Source organism: Salvelinus namaycush, chromosome 34, assembly GCF_016432855.1.
Source record: "Salvelinus namaycush isolate Seneca chromosome 34, SaNama_1.0, whole genome shotgun sequence".
Classification (NCBI taxonomy): domain Eukaryota; kingdom Metazoa; phylum Chordata; class Actinopteri; order Salmoniformes; family Salmonidae; genus Salvelinus; species Salvelinus namaycush.
The window spans coordinates 15,040,635-15,056,141 of record NC_052340.1 but is presented as its reverse complement, the minus strand read 5'-3'; positions in this window follow the sequence as shown (position 1 = coordinate 15,056,141).

The window sequence follows — 15,507 nt, the reverse complement described above, 5'->3', positions numbered from 1 at the left end:
ATTGAATTCACAGTGAGATATGGATGAGTTTGCACTTCCTACGGCTTCCGCTAGATGTCAACAGTCTGTAGAACCTTGTCTGATGCCTCTACTGTGAAGTGGGGCCGAAGGAGACAGGAATTAGTCAGGTCTATCACGACCTGACCATGCGCGTTCACATGAGAGGGAGCTATGTTCCATCGCACATCTGAAGTCAATGTAATTCTCCGGTTGGAACGTTATTCAAGATTTATGTTAAAAACATTCTAAAGATTGATTCAATACATCGTTTGACATGTTTCTACTGACTGTTACGGAACTTTTGGACATTTCGTCTGCTTTTAGTGAACGCGCTTCCTGACGTTGGATTTGTTTACCAAACACGCTAACAAAAATAGCTATTTGGACATAAATTATGGACATTACTAAACAAAATGAACATTTCTTGTGGAAGTGGGAGTCCTGGGAGTGCATTCCGACGAAGATCAGCAAAGGTAAGTGAAGATTTATAATGCTTTTTATGAGTTTTGTTGACTGCACAATTTGGCGGGTAACTGTATGGCTTGCTTTTGTGGCTGAACGCTGTTCTCAGATTATTGAATATTGTGCTTTTGCCGTAAAGCTTTTTTTGTTGTTGTTTAAAAAAAAATCTGACACAGCGGTTGCATTAAGAACAAGTGTATCTTTAATTCTATGTAAAACATGTATCTTTCATCAAAGTTTATGATGAGTATTTATGTTATTTGACGTGGCTCTCTGCAATTTCTCCGGATATTTTGGAGGCATTTCTGAACATGGCGCCAATGTAAACTGAGGTTTTTGGATATAAATATTAACTTTATCGAACAAAACATATATGTATTGTGTAATATGAAGTCCTATGAGTGTCATCTGATGAAGATCATCAAAGGTTAGTGATTCATTTTATCTCTATTTCTGCTTTTTGTGACTCCTGTCTTTGGCTGGAAAAATGACTGTGTTTGTCTGTGATTTTGCGGTGACCTAACATAATCGTTTGTGGTGCTTTCGCTGAAAAGCCTATTTGAAATCGGACACTTTGGTGGGATTAACAACAAGATTACCTTTAAAATGGTATAAGATACATGTATGTTTGAGGAAGTTTAATTATGAGATTTCTGTTGTTTGAATTTGACGTCCTGCACTTTCACTGGCTGTTGTCATATCATCCCGTTAACGGGATTGTAGCCATAAGAAGTTAATTAAAACATGTATACCTACCTGCAGTGACCTATTATAAAATACATTTTTTTAAATGTGACTATTTTCTCACCCAGCTATACACAATACCCCACAATGTCAAAGTGAAAAAATGTTTTTAGAAATTTTAGCAAATTTGTTGAAAATGAAATACAGAACTATCTCATTAACAAAAGTATTCACACCCATGAGTCAATACTTTGTAGAAGCACCTCTGGCAGCATTTACAGCTATGTCTTTCTGGGTAACTTAAAAGCTTTCCACATCTGGGTTGTGCAATATTTGCCCATTATTCTTTTCAGAATTCTTCAAGATCTGTCAAATTGGTTTTTAATCATTGCTAGACAACCATTTTCAGATATTGCCACAGATTTTCAAGTAGATTTAGTCAAAACTGTAACTCAGCCACTCAGGAACATTCACTGTATTTTTGGTAAGCAAATCCAGTGTAGATTTGGCCTTGTGTTTTAGGTTATTGCCCTGCTGAAAGGTGAATTTATCTCCCAGCATCTGGTGGAAAGCAGATTGAACCAGGTTTTCCTCTAGGACTCAGCCTGTGCTTAGCTCAATTCCGTTTCTTTTTTATCCTGAAAACCCCTCAGTCCTTAACGATTATAAGCATACCCAGAACATGATGCAGCCGCCACTATTCTTGAAAATATGGAGTGGTACTCAGTAACGTGTTTGGCCCAAACATAACACTTTGTATTCAGGACAAAAAGTGAATTGCTTTGCCACATTTTTTGCAGTATTACCTTTGTGCCTTATTGCAAACAGGACGTATGTTTTGGAATACTTTTAATCTGTACAGGCATCCTTCCTTTCACTTTGTCATTTTGATATGACATTATGACATTGATATGACAACAGCCAGTGAAAGTGCAGGACGCCAAATTCAAACAACAGAAATCTCATAATTAAACTTCCTCAAACATACATGTATCTTATATCATTTTAAAGGTAATCTTGTTGTTAATCCCACCAAAGTGTCCGATTTCAAATAGGCTTTTCAGCGAAAGCACCACAAACGACAAAGGGGTTGAATACTTTTCAGCTTTTCATTTTAAATTAGTAAAACTATAATTCCACTTTGACATTATGGGGAATTGTGTGTATGCCAGTTACCAAAAATCTAAATGTAATTCATTTTGAATTCAGGCTGTAGCACAACAAAATGTGGAAAAAGTCAACGTGTCTGAAAACGTTTTGTACTTAACCTGAAAAGCCTTGAACAGGAATACCTACCCAAATTTACCTGAGGTACAATCAGCCATCCACTATTTTTCTAGTTCCAATAAAGATATTAAATCCCTCCCTCCCCCAACCCAACCCCTCCATCTTTTTTATTTTGCTTCTTTACTTTTAATTAACCAATAAAGTTTGTTTTAATTAAAATAAAGTTTCAGAAGAGAAAAGGAAACTTTAACACCTCTCCCTCTTTAACACCTCTCCCTCTTATCTAAAAGGGGTAGGCAAAAGAATGGTCGTGGACAGGCAAACGGTCAAAACCAGTTCAGAGTTCCAGAGGTACAGAATGGCAGGCAGGGTCGAGGTCAGGGCAGGCAGAATGGTCAGGCAGGCGGGAATGAAGTCCAGAAAAACAGGCAAAGGTCAAAACCGGGAGGACTAGTAAAAGAGAATAGAAAAGTAGGCGCACGGGAAAAACACGCTGGTTGACTTGAACATACAAGACGAACTGGCACAGAGACAGGAAACACAGGGATAAATACACTGGGGAAGTTAACACCTCTACGGACCCCCCCTCCCGGATCCAGGATCATCCTCATCAGCTGACTAGCATAGCCTAGCCTAGCGCCACAGGGATATCATATAATATAATTTCATGAAATCACAAGTCCAATACAGCAAATGAAAGATAAACATCTTGTGAATCCAGCCAACATTTCCGATTTTTAAAATGTTTTACAGCGAAAACACAATATATATTTATGTTAGCTCACCACAATAGCCAAACACACAACGCCATTTTTTCACCGCAAAGATAGCTTTCACAAAACCCACAAATAGAGATAAAATTAATCACTAACCTTTGAACAACTTCATCAGATGACAGTCTTATGACATCATGTTATACAATACATTGATGTTTTGTTCGAAAATGTGCATATTTATAGGTATAAATCGTAGTTTTACATTGCAGCCATAGTCACAAATGGCACCAAAACAGCCAGAATAATTACAGAGAGCAACGTGAAATACATAAATACTCATCATAAAACTTTTATGAAAAATACATGTTGTACAGCAAATGAAAGATAAACATCTTGTGAATCCAGCCAATATTTCCGATTTTTTAAGTGTTTTAACAGCGAAAACACAACATATATTTATGTTAGCTCACCACAATAGCCCAAAACACAACGCCATTTTTTCACCGTAAAGATAGCTTTCACAAAACCCACAAATAGAGATAAAATGAATCACTAACCTTTGAACAACTTCATCAGATGACAGTCTTATGACATCATGTTATTGTAATGCCCGGGGTGTAGTGGAGGAAGGAGTCAGACGCAGGAGACAGAGAGTTCAGAGTAGCGTTCTAATTTAATACCACAAACAGGTGAACACGACGCCACTCTAAAATGAATGCTCCACCACATAAACGAGAACACGAAATACCATGAGACAACGTACACGAACCGTGACACACAAGCATGTACAACCTGTACACAAAACAATCCCGCACACCCAGCAGGCCGGGCTGCTGGGTAATAAAGCCCCATTAATCACCCTAACCACAAACAGGTGTAACCACTAAACAAAAAAGGAGGGGGAGGAAAAGTCAGTAGCAGCTAGTAGGCCGGTGACGACGACCGCCGAGCGCCACCCGAACAGGAAGGGGAGCCACCTTCGGTAGGAGTCGTTACAGTACCCCCCCCCCCCCTGACGCGCGGCTCCCGCAGCGCGCCGACACCGGCCTCGAGGACGACCTGGAGGGCGAGGCGCAGGGCGATCCGGATGGAGGCGATGGTAATCCCTCAACATTGATGGATCCAAAATGTCCCCCACCGGTACCCAGCACCTCTCCTCCGGCCCGTACCCCTCCCAGTCCACGAGGTACTGCAGGCCCCTCACCCGGCGTCTCGAGTGGGGAGCCACCTTCGGTAGGAGTCGTTACAGTTATACAATACATTTATGTTTTGTTCGAAAATGTGCATATTTATAGCTACAAATCTGGGTTTTACAACGCAGCCATCGTCACAAATAGCACCAAAATTTCCAGAGAAATTTTGGAGAGTCACGTAATCTAACAGAAAAACTCATCATAAACTTTGCTGAAAAATACATGTTGGACAAATAATTAAAGATACACTGGTTCTTAATGCAACCGCTGTGTTAGATTTAAAAAAATAACTTTTAATAAATAATAAGCCATTCTCCGCCATGTTGGAGTCCACATATTCAACAAAAATACGAAATAACATCATATATATTCTCTTACCTTTGATGAACTTTCATCAGAATGCAGTGCCAGGAGTCCTAGTTCCACAATAAATCGTTGTTTTGTTTTAGAATGTCCATTTCTTCTGTCGAATTAGCAACTTTGGCTAGCATAATGGTGCTCACGTGTCCATGAACGTTTGGCGCATGGAACGAAAAATTCCAAAAGTCATAATAAAAGTCGAATAAACTGGTCAAACTCAGTTGAAAATCCATCTTTATGATGTTTTTCTCATATGTATCCAATAACGTCCCAGACGGAGCATTTCTTCGTGTCTACCTAACGCATTGCAGAAAATGATATGGTGCTCCCAGGTGCGCAGCAAAATACTGCCAATATGGCTGACCTGTCACTCCAAAAGCTCTCATTCGGTCCCACATCAGGCCAGACACCTCATTCAACATTCAACTGCCTGTTGACATCTAGTGGAAGGCGTATGAAGTGCATACATATCCATAAATACAAGGCAATTGAATAGGCGAGGCCTGTCACAGAGACCCATTTCAGAATTTTCACTTCCTGTTTGGAACTTTGCCTGCCAAATGAGTTCTGTTTTACTCACAGATATAATTCAAACAGTTTTAGAAACTTCAGAGTGTTTTCTATCCAATAGTAATAATAATATGCATATCATATGATCTAGAACAGAGTACGAGACCGTTTAATATGGGCACTATTTTTTCCCAAAGTGGAAATGGAGCCCCCTATTAAGAAGAAGATAAGCGACACCTGGAGGGGGTGGAGATAATCACAAGGACAGGTGAAACAGATCAGTGCTTGACAGTACACCACCCCCCTAGGGACGCCATCTGGTGTCCTACCTGGGCGCATACCTGGCTGAACGGGGTGTCGGCAGTGAAAATTGGTGATGAGGGCCAGGTTCAGGATGTCTTTAGCCGGAGCCCAGCACCTCTCCTCCGGGCCATAACCCTCCCAGTCAACCAGATACTGGAAACATGGTCAAACCCTCAGAAGGCGTCTCACCGTATACGCTGGCTGGCCATCGATGACACGGGGTGGAGGATGGGCCTAGAAGCAGAAGACAGAGGACAGTGAGGCAAGTGTTTAATCCTGGAAGCATGAAAAGTAGGGTGTACATAGAGGGTACGGGGCAACAGCAGATGGACAGCAGTGGGACTAATGACTCTAAAAATGGGGAAAGGACCAATGAAATGGGGGGAAAGTTTTCGGGATTCTACCCGGAGGGGTAGGTCCCGAGTGGACAGCCATAACCTCTGCCCGACAGCGAGGAACCAGAGTCCGGTGGATGTTCGCTTGTCGACAATACCTCGAGGTGGTCTTGAGATGAGTCGCCCTAGCTCTTTTCCAGGTATATTGCCAGCGGCAGACGAACATCTGGGCTGAAGCTACGTTGACCTCAAGTTTTTGCTCTGGGAAGAGCGGGGGCTGACACCCAATGGAGCATTCGAAAGGGGATAGTCCAGTAGTCGAGCAAGGGAGAGTGTTCCTGGCATATTCCACCCAGACCGGTTGCTTACTCCAGGTGGTGGGGTTACTGGCAACAAGACACCAGAGTGCCATCTCCATATCTTGATTGGCTCGCTCCGACTGGCCGTTAGATTGGGGATGAAACCCAGAGGACAGGCTGGCTGACGACCCAATAAGAGTGCAGAACGCCTTCCAGAATTGAGAAGAGAAATGAGGACCCCGGTACGTCAACCGGGAGTCCGTGGATACGGATGACGTGCTGCACCATAAGCTGGGCCGTCTCCTTGGCTGAAGGTAACTTAGGAAGAGGAATGAAATGGGCGGCCTTGGAGAATCTGTCCACCACTGTCAGAATGGTGGTGTTGCCATCTGACGGAGGAAGCCCAGTGACAGAATCCAGAGAAATATGGGACCAGGGGCGATGAGGGACAGGAAGTGGCTGTAGGAGGCCAGATGGAGCATGCCATGGAGTCTTGCTTTGCGTGCATACCATGCATGCAGCGACAAAGGCCGAGACATCAGGAACCATGGTAGTCCACCAGAAGCATTGGCGGAGGAAAGCCAGGGTCTGACAAGTACCAGGATGAAAGGTAAGCCTGGAGGAGTGAGCCCATTCCAGGACCTTAGACCGGACCGCATCAGGCACAAACAGACAGTTATCCGGGTCCCCCCAGGGTCCGACTGGGAACGCTGAGCCTTGCAGACTAGAGCCTCAATTCCCCAAACAACAGAAGTCGTCAAACAAGAGGCAGGGAGGATGGTCTCAGATTCAGAGGGAGTTGCAGAGGAACTGCATACACGGGAGAGTGCATCCGGCTTCACGTTTCTGGACCTTGGGCGGTAGGAGATAGTGATATTGAACCTAATAAATAACAGAGCCTGCCTGGAATTAAGGCACTTGGCTGTGCGGAGATATTCCAGATTCTTGTGGTCGGTCCAGACCAAAAACGGATGTTCAGCTCCCTCCAGCCAGTGTCTCCACTCCTCCAGTGCCATCTTGACCGCCAGAAGTTCTCGGTTACCCACGTCGTAGTTTCTTTCTGCAGAGTTGAGTCGATGGGACAGGAAGGCACAGGGATGAAGGTTTTAGTCCTGGGACAGGATGGCCCCCACTCCAACATCCGAAGCATCCATTTCCACCACAAATTGACGGAACGGGTCTGGATGGATGAGAATGGGTGCTGTTGTGAACCGATGCTTCAGGTCCACAAAGGCTTTGTTGACAGCTGGAGACCATGTAAACGGTACTTTGAAAGAGGTGAGTGCAGAGAGGGGGGCCGCCAGGATGCTGTAAGCGACACCTGGAGGGGTGGAGACAATCACAAGGTCAGGTGAAACAGATCAGGGCGTGACACCTCATCCTCGACTCAACAGACACAATGAGAAGTGGGGTAGAAAAGGACAGGAAGCCCTGAGCTGTTTACTTACTCACTACGTGTCACGCCCTGATCTGTTTCACCTGTCCCTGTGATTGTCTCCACCCCCTCTAGTTGTCGCTGATTTTCCCCAGTGTATGTATCCCTGCTTTTCCTGTCTCTCTGTGCCAGTTCGTCTTGTATGTTTAGTCAAGTCAACCAGCGTGTTTTTCCCATACTCCTTTTGCTATTCTCCTTTTCGTAGTCCTCCCGGTTTTGACTCTTGCCCGTTTCTGAACTCGGTGCCCGCCTGCCTGACCAGTCTGCCTGCCTTGACACAAAGCCTGTCTGCCACTCTGTACCTCCTGGACTCTGATCTGGTTTTGACCTTTTGCCTGTCCACGACCATTCTCTTGCCTACCCCTTTGGATTTTTAAACATTGTAAGACTCCAACCATCTGCCTCCTGTGTCTGCATCTGGGTCTCGCCTTGTGCCTTGATACTACGTGTTATAGAAGAGTGCAGAAGATTTGAACTATCCTAAAGGTTATGGAACATTTGCCCTTTGAGTATTTTGTCCAGTAGGTTTCCTCTAGGAGAAAGCCCCCACTGCTATGTAAAAGATAATCAAATGAAAACACCATAGCAAATATTACAGTAATGTCTGCAAAAACACTACAGTAATACTACTGTTTTTTTAATACAGTATTTATACTATAGTAAACTGTAAATACTACAGTATACTACAGTCATGTCGACAACACAACAGTGAATACTACAGTAAAGTCAGCAAAAACACTACAGCTAATACGAAACGTCCTCTCAATGTCAACTGCGTTTATTTTCAGCAAACTTAATTTGCGTAAATATTTGTATGAACATAACAAGATTCAACAACTGAGACATAAACTGAACAAGTTCCACAGACATGTGACTAACATAAATGGAATAATGTGTCCCTGAACAAAGGGGGGGTCGAAATCAAAGTAACAGTCAGTATCTGGTGTGGCCACCAGCTGCATTAAGTACTGCAGTGTATCTCCTCCTCATAGACTGCACCAGATTTGCCAGTTCTTGCTGTGAGATGTTACCCCACTCTTCCACCAAGGCACCTGCAAGTTCCCGGTCATTTCTGGGGGGAATGGCCCTAGCCCTCACCCTCCGATCCAACAGGTCCCAGACGTGCTCAATGGGATTGAGATCCGGGCTCTTTGCTGGCCATGGCAGAACACTGACATTCCTTTCTTGCAGGAAATCACGCACAGAACGAGCAGTATGGCTGGTGGCATTGTCATGCTGGAGGGTCATGTCAGGATGGGCCTGCAGGAAGGGTATCACATGAAGGAGGAGGATGTCTTCCCTGTAACACACAGCATTGAGATTGCCAGCGATGACAACAAGCTCAGTCCAATGATGCTATGACACACCGCCCCAGACCATGACGGACCCTCCATCTCCAAATCGATCCCACTCCAGAGTACAAGCCTCGGTGTAACGCTCATTCCTTCGACGATAAACGCGAATCTGACCATCACCCCTGGTGAGACAAAACCTCTACCTGTCAGTGAAGAGCACTTTTTGCCAGTCATGTCTGGGCCAGCGACGGTGGGTTTGTGCCCATAGGCGACGCTGTTGCCGGTGATGTCCTCAGTCCAGCCCTCAGTCCAGCCTCTCTCAGCCTATTGCAGACAGTCTGAGCACTGATGGAGGGATTGTGCGTTCCTGGTGTAACTAGGGCAGTTGTTGTTGCCATCCTGTACCTGTCCTGCAGGTGTGATGTTTGGATATACCGATCCTGTGCAGGTGTTGTTACACGTGGTCTGCCACTGGGAGGATGATCAGCTGTCCGTCCTGTCTCCCTGTAACGCCGTCTTAGGCGTCTCACAGTACGGACATTGCAATTTATTGCCCTGGCCACATCTGCAGTCCTCATGCCTCCTTGCAGCATGCCTAAGGCATGTTCACGCAGATGAGCAGGGACTCTGGGCATCTTTCTTTTGGTGTTTTTCAGAGTCAGTAGAAAGGCCTCTTTAGTGTTCTAAGTTTTCATAACTGTGACCATAATTGCCTACTGTCTGTAAGCTGTTAGTGTCTTAATGACCGTTCCATAGGTGCATGATCATTAATTGTTTATGGTTCATTGAACAAGCATGGGAAACAGTGTTTAAACCTTTTACAATGAAGATCTGTGAAGTTATTTGGATTTTTACGAATTATCTTTGAAAAACAGTGTCCAGAAAAAGGGACGTTTCTTTTTTTGCTGAGTTTATAATATTTATGCCATAGTATACTATAGTATTTTTCATGTCAGAATCCCCTCAAACCTGGGTACAACAGACACAGACAGAACAGGGCCTCTTGGTCTGATATGAGGTCTTACTGCACAGGGGATGATATCTTTGAAACCTGCTCTGTCTACATCAGACACTCAGGTTCTCAGAGAATACATTTATCTCAGCTCTACACAGGCCAGGAAATCCTTACCGTCTCCAGAGGAACTCAAGGAAGAGGAGGAACCCCAGAGTTCCTCTGAGAGGAGAGGCAGGAGTAGAGGGAGAGGAGGAGGAGAGGAGAGACTCTGGAGAAGCTCTAAGAGGACAGGAGGAGATGGGGGAAAAATTATGTAACAGGATACAGCAGTAATGATTTGTGCAAACTGTTGGATCCACTTCAGGGAAGACATATCTTTGAAAAAAGTTGCTTTCCTCTCTAAGGTGCAAAATAGTTCTCAGTGGATGGTTACTGAACATATGTCATATACAGTATGGATATCACTTACTGTAGGTGCAGACTTGCCGAACAGCACATTTCAAAATATTGCTGGCCCTTAGGCTATATAGTGTATATATGGGCCCTATTCAGTCGCAATCTATTATCAGGTTTCCAGGGTAAGATAAAAGCCTATTTTTAGCACTGCAAGAGAACATATTTCAATTCCAAATGAGCACAGTGTAAATATTTGTCTTCCCAGAGACAACCGAAGTACAGTGTTTCACCAGTAAGAAGTTGTGGTTGAATATGCCCTGTGTTGTCTCTACTGTTACTGCACCCAGACCTCCTTTCATCGTCTAATGTCTATTCTTAAAAATTCTCTGTATACAACCCAAATGGTCTAAATGCACTGGAATACTGAATGAACCCCTTTAAACGAAAGGCAATATAATAAATATAATTATTGTCTGTCTGTCTGTCTTTTGTTTAGGTCTCTGGTCAAAAGTAATGCATTATACAGTATAGGGAATACATACCATATCTGTGTCAAGATGACAAAGTGTGTTTTAGCCTAAACATGACAGAGGGATGCTTTTATGACCTGACCTGGGAAACAAGAGATGATGACCTACATAGAACCATCCCTGTTCAAAGGACAGTATAATAAACAACACATTTTACTTTCTCATTCTCACACTCCTCCACGTGCCTCGAATGGGCTCGATTTTTTATCAACATGTTTCCATTTCTTAGTGCTTAACAGAAGAATGTATGTCCGCATCACAGTGTGGCTCCACAGTACACAGAGTTTAGATTTACTACAGCTTCAATGTGTCTATTTTTTAAAACTCCACCAGGAGGAATCCCTTCCTCGTCCATAGACTGTTTCCTACTACAGCCAGCTATATAGCACAGCTACAAGTATCATGACACAAGGTGAGACCCAGATGCAGACACAGGAGGCAAATGGTTGGAGTCTTACAATGTTTAATAATCCAAAAGGGGTAGGCAAGAGAATGGTCATGGACAGGCAAAAGGTCAAAACCAGATCAGAGTCCAGGAGGTACAGAGTGGCAGACAGCCTCGTGGTCAGGCAGGCAGACTGGTCAGGCAGGCAGGTTCAGAGTCCAGAAACAGGCAAAGGTCAAAACCAGGAGGACTAGAAAAAGGAGAATAGCAAAAAGCAGGAGAATGGGAAAAACACTGGTTGACTTGGAAAACACACAAGATGAACTGGGACAGAGACAGGAAACACAGGGATAAATACACTGGGGGAAATCAGCGACACCTGGAGGGGGTGGAGACAATCACAGGGACAGGTGAAACAGATCAGGGCGTGACAACAGGCAGCCATGGACTCCATGTTAGCTTCCTGAGGACTTGCCTGCTCAGCTGAAGCCTGGTTTGAGGCTTTATCATAATATACATTACAACTCTACCAGGAGGAATCACTTCCCCTCAGACTCATTGTCGTTCCTACTATAGCAGGCTATATGACACAGCGAGAGCTAGTCACGGAGTCTACAAGTGCGTCCCAAATGGCACTACTTTTCACCCGAGCCCTATCAGCCCTGGCCAAAAGTAGTGCACTAAATAGGGGAATAGGGTGCCATTTGGGACAAAACCATCATTAACGTCTTGAGGGCTCGTCCTGCTGAGCTGAGATCTGGTTTGAGGTATGTGAGGAAGGCTTGGGTCAGAGCTGAGGGCCCTGGTCTCCTCTACTCATCTAGGCTCAAATGACACCATATTCACTACATAGTGCACTACATTTGACTAGAGCCCTGGTCAAAAATAGTACACAATATAGGGAATAGGGTGCCATTTGGGATGCAGACCTACAGTCTTAATTACATTACTATCCTCCTCATCACCACCTGTCATCACCTGGATCGCCGTGGAAACATTTCACTCAGAGCCACCTGACATCATGCTGTTATTATAATATCATGTCATAACTTTACATTTACCAAATATTTTTAGGGAACACTTGTTTCTATTGAGTCACTTCAACAGCATTACCACAAATGAGAAACAATAATACAAAATGTAAAATCCTCCCTCCCACCCCCTATTAGCCTGGTCCCAGATCTGTTTGTGCTTTTTCTTACTCCATTGTCATTCCCAAGCCAAACATGTTTGGCATAACACTTTCATAATAAGAATTTGGTAAGGAAGCTAACAACCCATCCTTTGATTGATCTGAAGTTGAATTCTAGTTTAAGTTTTGTTTACACTGTAATGTGTTATGTAGGCTGCAAGTATGTACAGGTAAGGGTTTGGACAGGATGGATGAGAGCCTGGTGAGATTCTCCTCATAAAGCATAATTTTCTTGACTGATGTATTGTCAAGTCCTATCAACAATATTTAATTGCAAAAGGATTAAGCCATACCATTGTTGAAATAGTTTCTGATAAAGACTAAATGCCACACACACAATCAAAGCAGTTTGTTTGACACTTGTCAATACATAACAATATTTATGGTGTAGTCTTCAGGGAGTAAAATTACCAGACAGATTCAACCCAGATAATTGGATCACTGCATGGGCTTCAAACATAAGATCATGATGAAAATGATTATAAGGTTTTTATGTGTATATTTGTTAGTAACAGTTTGAATTCCTTGTATGACTTATCAAAACAATTGCAATGTATTGCTAATCATACACATACTGCTATAAAGCACTATAATACATGATTTATTTCATAGTACATTACGGACTCCTTTGAAACAACAGCTTGGATCGAGATTTTGGATTGAGGCTAATATCCAACACAAAGTGAAGGGAAATCATAAAACCCATTGTGAACAGAGATGTGTACAAGAAGCCAACAAGTTTCTAAAAAAGGAACAAGAAAAGTTTTTTTTTAAAACAACGGATACACCATTGTTTTCAAGAATATAAGTTTTATAGAAATTGACATCATCTGTTATTTACATAAAAATATCCATGTACGTTTGCAAAACTACAAGTAATTTACCAAAGTTCCCGGAATCTTCAGTAATTTTGATAATTAACAGGTAATCTATGGCAATCTATGGTAACTGGATTCATATAGTATTATTTTTATATCTGTGTCCATATTGTCCATGAGTTTCTAGTGGATAGACCATATGGTTAAAGAGAAAATTGCCTAATTAATGAAAAAAGCATCTAATCAACAATGGCATTATTTCAATTAAATCTGAAACTATTTACTTTTTCACAACTTAGTGCCAAAACATTTACAACAAAGACATATTGACATAGTAACATAAATAATATTGTACAAAAAAAAGAAGTATATTTAATTCTGAAACCCTCATATTAAACACCAATGGTATTCACTAAGTTGATGGTTTATATTTAGGATAATGTTTTACAGCTTTGTCATTCCATTTTGATTTAATAATCAAACTATTTGATTAGGTTATATGCAGTATTTAACGTGTTATAAGGCCACACAGAGGGCCAGAGATGATTACAGACACCTGTGATAATCTGAAGTACCCAAAAAGGCCATATAACATTTTGAAAGTTACTAGTAATATACCCTCCTTTTGCAATCCTACATCCATGATAACTTAATAAATATTCCAACATGATCTACAATAGTGTTTTATGAAATACAGCATGGATAGGAATATTGCATCTTCAGTAAGAACAATGATGCGTGTTGGACACATGGGATGGATCAATTCATTCAACTACCCAAGAGAATGAACAACACTCCAATAAGGTTTCAAAATAGCAAATTCACAAGCTTTGTTAGAGTTTTGTAGAATTATGTTATTATGTTAAACAACCAAAAAGTACTTTGACGCAAATCATTGATTTATACAAACAGTTATGCCCTTTTTTTGGAAAAAAATAACATTAGAAAAGACATTATGATTATTCAGTGCCAGTATACAGTACTGTACATCTCTGGAGGCACCTCATGCATACAGTGGTAGGTATACAGGTCTACAGCAGGAGCTGATGATTGAACCCCAGTGAGTCTAGTCCCTATAGGCTATAGTCGCTGAAACCTCCACTGAGCTCTTTTCTTCTGAGCTCCTCAGAGGAAATCTGAGTTGGATCTGTCTTCCACTCTACATCCATCAAAGCATTTGAACAGCCGTAAAAAAAAAAAATTGCAACACACGCTTTCCAGAGTTAAAAACTATTTCCAGACCAACGTTACGTAACTCTTTGGTCTCCATTATTATTGGAGCGTCACCTGGATTTAAATGAATCATGTGTCCATGCACGCTGGCTGACATTGAAATAAGATGGATGTGTCTGTGATATCATACTGTAGGATTATTGCATCTCTGAACTTCACTTTCAACCACTGCCTGTTCAGAATGCTTTGGGACAAGATACTGACAACAGTACTGTCTCCAAGTGGATACAAGTTACATACTGTGAACAGATTCCCATAGGGGAAGTATTGCAAATCAACGACAGTATAACTAAAAAGTGGCGCTTTCAAATATTTTGTTTGATCCAATAATTTTCTTGTGTGACATTGATTAAGACTTAACAATGTTTCAAGTTAAAAACACATAAATCTGTAACCTGTCCAGAAGCAGAAACTTATCTTGATAAGTAAACAGAAGTAGATATGTCTCAAATACTTTGAGAAACATGAACATTGGTCTAACAGGGAAAAATAAAGAAAAACACACGGCCTATAGTAAACCACATTTTAAGCCACGTAGCATAAGTTAAAAAAAAAAACATTTCTGGCACCAGCTTACCTATTAAAGGGCCGCAGCTGAGCTGAGGAGGATTATTTATTGGGTTCCATTTATGTTGCACTTGCGATGCCTTTTGGCTTCCTGTCAGTGCACGAAAGATTGTGCAACTGTTGAATCAGTTCCTCTGTGTGACACCATGCACCAATGGAATGGTAATGGAAAACTCTCTGTCTTAACAGATGATAGGTTGGGGCTGGGAGAGTACTATAGCAGCTGGGAGAGACTAGGAGAGTACTGACTCTGAGGGAGTCCATTCAGTTATGTCAAGCTTGAGAACAACTGTTATTGCAATTACCTAATGATAGACATGCTCTGTGCCATGGCTCTTATAGGAAGATACTCTCTCTGAACAATACAATGCTATTTCTCTGTAAAAAAAAAGAAGATCAACAGACATTCAGCATGGTTATAGAGAAGGGCACTCAACATGTACTACCCTGACACAAATGACTGATGATTGGTTTAAAGAAATTGATAATAAGAAGATTGTGGGAGCTGTACTGTTAGATTTCAGTGTAGCCTTTGATATTTATTTCAATTACATTTTTTTTACCCCTTTTCTTGGTATCCAATTCGTATTTACAGTCTTGTCCCATCGCTGC